The sequence below is a fragment of the Mustela lutreola genome, chromosome 5, assembly GCF_030435805.1.
Source record: "Mustela lutreola isolate mMusLut2 chromosome 5, mMusLut2.pri, whole genome shotgun sequence".
NCBI lineage: Eukaryota > Metazoa > Chordata > Mammalia > Carnivora > Mustelidae > Mustela > Mustela lutreola.
The window spans coordinates 22,670,034-22,675,070 of record NC_081294.1 but is presented as its reverse complement, the minus strand read 5'-3'; the positions used below and the strand labels follow the sequence as shown (position 1 = coordinate 22,675,070).

The 5,037-nt window shown below is 36.6% G+C and overlaps 1 pseudogene; it reads right to left on the bottom strand.

Annotated features, from left to right (window-relative positions):
* Window positions 1-3,638: 3,638 nt before the first annotated feature.
* LOC131831312 (proteasome subunit alpha type-1-like) lies at window positions 3,639-4,726 on the bottom strand (annotated as a pseudogene).
* Between the last annotated feature and the right edge of the window lie 311 nt (window positions 4,727-5,037).

Sequence of the window (5,037 nt, the reverse complement as noted above, 5' to 3'; positions counted from 1 at the left end):
TATTATATTTATATTACTTATATTACTGAAACAAGCTTTTACATTGTCCATACCAAATAGTGTGCAGATTCAGTTAAGAATTTAGATACTAACATTGTTAGAAGCTTTTGAGTCATAACTAATCATATGTTATTAGTTTCATAAAATACATGTTTTATTCTTTTAGAAGTGAGATTTCTTTCTTCATCTTACATTGCTTCCTCTTTGAAACTGTAAGCGGGAGAAAAATCTTCCTTTTGCTCCAGTCCCTACATCTCCACATCGATCAAATTAGCTTCTGCTCCACTGAAGAATCATTCCTTCCCACCCTTATTCTGTCCTTAATTGCTTGGTTTTGGGACAGGGCACTTCATATGTCATGAAGCAATTTTCTGGGGTGACTTTATTAAGGGGCTCAGTTCCCAGTCTGAATATTGGCAGTGCTGGGAGGTCCTCTTAAAACATGGAAACGCACAGTGAACAAAGTAATGCAAAAGCTCTCCTGTCTAGTTTGTAGCATCAGCTTACTAAAGCACAGTAGAAAAATCTTTAATATCTACAGAAACATACCTAATTTTCACTCATCACTCATCACCTCATTCAAATACATAGAGAATACTTTCTTTTTCTTTCTTCTTCTTCTTCTTTTTTTTTTTTTTAGATTTTATTTATTTATTTGCAGACAGAGATCACAAGTAGGCAGAGAGGCAGGCAGAGAGAGAGAGAGGAGGAAGCAGGCTCCCTGCTGAGCAGAGAGCCCGATTCGGGGCTCGATCCCAGGACTCTGAGATCATGACCGGAGCTGAAGGCAGAGGCTTTAACCCACTGAGCCACCCAGGTGCCCCTAGAGAATACTTTCTTGCTGAAAATATCCCTTATTTTAAAATATGATGCACTAAATCCCATCATGCTTAGTGTATGCTCCTAGAGTAGATCCCGTATATTCTTTATCATTTCATTTCACTTAGAGTGATGACTGACTGTGGATTGAACTTTGTCCCACTGAAATCTTAAAAGCAGAAAAATAAAATAGGAATTACCATATTCTACCTAGCAATGCCACATAGTATTCCTTCCAGGTTGGCTGACAGTTTGTTTTGTGTTCTATGATTCTTGTGTGGGTGTGGGTGTGGGTGTGGGTGTGTGATTCTTTTTTTTTTTTTTTTTTTTTTTTTGAGAGAGAAAGACAGTGAGAGAGAGCATGAGCGAGGAGAAGGTCAGAGAGAGAAGCAGACTCCCCATGGAGTTGGGAGCTGGATGCGGGATTCGATCCTGGGACTCCAGGATCATGACCTGAGCTGAAGGCAATCCCAACCAAACCAACTGAGCCCACCCAGGTGTCCCATGTGTGTGATTCTTAATGTTGCCTTTTGAAAATATTTCTGCTCATTATCACATAATACAACTTAGTTATAAAAATTTGGAACTGATAGAAAACTAGTACTAACTCACTTGCACACTAAATGTAATCATGTGTATATATACTATTCTTTATTATCATATTTTAGGACAACAGTGATGCTGAATTTAAAATGTTTAATATTTCCTATTGCATCTATTGCATCATGACTATCCCCCTGTTTGATTCAATATTTTTAAATAAGAATTTTAAGGGTTGTGTAGTATTTCAACATATAGATATATTGTGATTCATGTAATCAATTCTAAATTGGAAAATAAATATTTCCATTCAGACAGTTTATTATTATTATTGCAACTTTATTAATTTTTAATTATTTTATGTGATAGAAAAATCACATTGCATTTTTCATATCTTTCATTACAAGTGAAACACAATATGCAATTTATCTGAAATTCTATAGAACATAATTATATGCATTCAGTTTTATACATTTTTTTTCTGATCCTATCATCCACTCCTCCCACATTTATACCTTTTGAATATGCCCTGTGAACTGATAGTCGTTAGCTGCAAGATGACTTCTACCTTAAATCTCTTTCCTTTTTTTAAATTTTTTTAATTTTTTTAAAAGATTTTATTTATTTATTTGACAGAGAGAGATCACAAGTAGGCAGAGAGGCAGGCAGAGAGAGAGAGAAGAGGAAGCAGGCTCCCTGCTGAGCAGAGAGCCCGATGCGGGACTCAATTCCAGGACCCTGAGATCATGACCTGAGCGGAAGGCAGAGGCTTAACCCACTGAGTCACCCAGGTGACCTTAAATCTCTTTTCTGACAGTCCTTTTCACATAACTGAAAACTGACTCTTCCTCAATGACATTCCCTCCTCTATAATACTCATATTCATCATAACAAACCTCTTTTACCTTCGGATTTCAAGGTGGATGGGAATCATTGTTCTTACTGCTTCCAGACTTTTCTCCCTTTCTTCCTAGAAATACCCTCCTAATAGTAATTGTTGCTGATCCCCAAATCATAGATGCTCTTCTTCTCCTTCTTCTTTTTTGCCTTTCTCAAGTCTTCATATACATCTGGAAAAGTTCTCAAGTGTTCATACTCAACCTGGAAAAATACCTTAGTAAATGCAACTTTCATGGTCTTCTTCACTTGTATGCAACTGAATACAGGTGGGGGAAAAGCACAATCACCCTGCTGGATCTAGCTCCAAACTCATGACCTCCAATATCAGAAACCTTTTTTCTTTCCCCTCTCAGTAATTCTCATCTCTTTCCTAAGTCCATTCACTCTCTTAATTCCTTAAATGTTTAATTCCAACCCCCATCTCTCTCTTAAAGCATAGAACAACTACTCCACTACTACTGATTTTGATTTTCTTATCAGAGAATGTAAGAGCAATTAGGTAACTTTCCACAATTTCCCATCTCTATTTCCAAAAAGTTATTTGTATCTAAGCTTATCTCTCCTTTCTCTAAGTATCACTGAACTCTTTGCTCTATCTATGACCACTATTGTGTTATGACTACTAGGTCTCATCTCTTCTCATCTATTCATGGATATGTACCAGCTATTTTCTTTAATCTCTTTTTCACAATGTTGCTCTCACTGAGTAAACAAACATGCTGTTACTTCCATTTAAAGATACCTTGGCCAACCATCTTTTTCCCATTAATACTCTTGCTCAGTTTCTCTCTCCAGAAAGACACTTATTATGAGTACTATCGAGAGCACTATCTTTACTTTCTTTCTCTCTCTCTCTCTCTTTTTTTTTTTCCTACTGCACTCTCTGTCTCTTCACGCATTCCACTGAGATGTTTTCCCACTACTTGGTTGAAAATTCTTTTCTCCTGGTTTAATATCTATTCTCTCTTACTGTATTCATCAACAATTTTTGACAGATTAGGACTAATCCTCTTTCAGTAACTATTTTTCTTCCTTTGGCTTTGGCTATGCTTCATTTTCTTTTTCTTTTTCTTTTCTTTAAATTTCACTTCTTAGTTTATATTTTTTCTCATCCATCAGATTCTCAGAGTTGGAATTTCCTGTTACTCATGGCTTGGACTTTTCTCCCCCACTTCCTTAGTTATTTGTTATTTCTTTAAATATTATTAAAATGCTGATGGATTCAAATATATATATATATATATATATTTAAATTCATCATATATATATATATATATATATATATATATATATATTCATCCTAGAACTCTCCCTGATGTCTAGATTCATATAGCCAGCATTCTTCTTCTTCTTTTTTTTTTTTTTTTTTTGGCAGGTGAAACAATTTTATTTCACAGCTGTCTTTAAAAACACAAAGACACTATGTTCTTCATATAAAAACATTAGTACAGATAACTACACTTACTAGAAAATGATTATATAGACCCTCTCAAAGAAAAATCATACCATTATATGATTTCAGACAAGTTGCTTAGGAAAAACACATCTGGACTGATTCCTAAAACATACCATAAGACCACCCTGCATCTTTTGGTTCAAACTATAGATTACTGTCATCAGCACATGTTCTTGCATTCCTACAGATTTGCTAATACACACATAGACTGGCTTGTAACTTAATGTTCCATTGGTTCATCAGCCTTTTCTGCAGGTTCATCAGCAGGTTGAGCAGGCTGTACCTTTCTCTGTGGTCTTTCTTCAAAACCTTCCAGGAATGGAGATACATCATCATCATCATAAATCATAAACCCCAAGTCTTTACCAACAATTCCAATGGAAACATTCTTTGTAGTGAGGTCCTGTTCTGCCAGAAGCATCTCTTGTAAGGCATGCAAACCATGTTTAGCCAGTTCATTTAAATTGCGCTCCATAAACCCAGACATATGTCTCTCCAAGTAAGTACGAGCTGATTGAGAACAGGCTCCAATGGACATGGCTCTACAGTCAAAATAGTTGGCAGATGGACAGGTTTGGAAAATGTGAGGGTCCATATCATCATAACCAGCAGTCCAACACCATATGGTCTCCGGCCATATCATTGGGTTGGTATCTGCGTCTTGCTTCCAATTAGCGATATAAGACAAGACACAGGAAGAGGTCTGTCAAATACAAATCTGTAATCCAAACACTCCTGGCACATAAAATTGTGTAACAGACTAGCATAAGCAGTAAGTCCCGCAATTGAGATACCAATATGGTTGTCAACATGGAGAATTTTTTTCTGATGAGTTGCAAGCTCTGACTGTGCTCTCTTCAGTGCAACCAACACTGCATGGGTTTTTTATTTCAGACCGACTGTGGCTGAACCTTGCTTGACAGCTTCCATTGCATACTCAATTTAATGAATCCTGTCCTGAGGGTTCCAAACAGTGACATCCTTGTCATACTGGTTGTGAAACATGGTTCTGGTGAGGATCTGACTGTGGCTCCTGCAGAGGTGCAGGTTCAAGAAGGTTCCTGAAACTACCCGCCAACTTTCTTCTTAACATATCACTGAAGTATATAATACTGTATTATTTATATGTCCAAATCTGAACTTCTCATTTCTTCTCCAAAACTATTTATTCTTCAGAATTCACCCACTTGGTACATGGCTATTCCATTCTTGAAGTGACCCAGGTCATAAATCTGTAGAATTATTTGAGTCCTCTTTTACTCTCTCACCCAAATTACCTTAAACAATATCCACATGTTTTACAACAGCTCTCACCTACACCA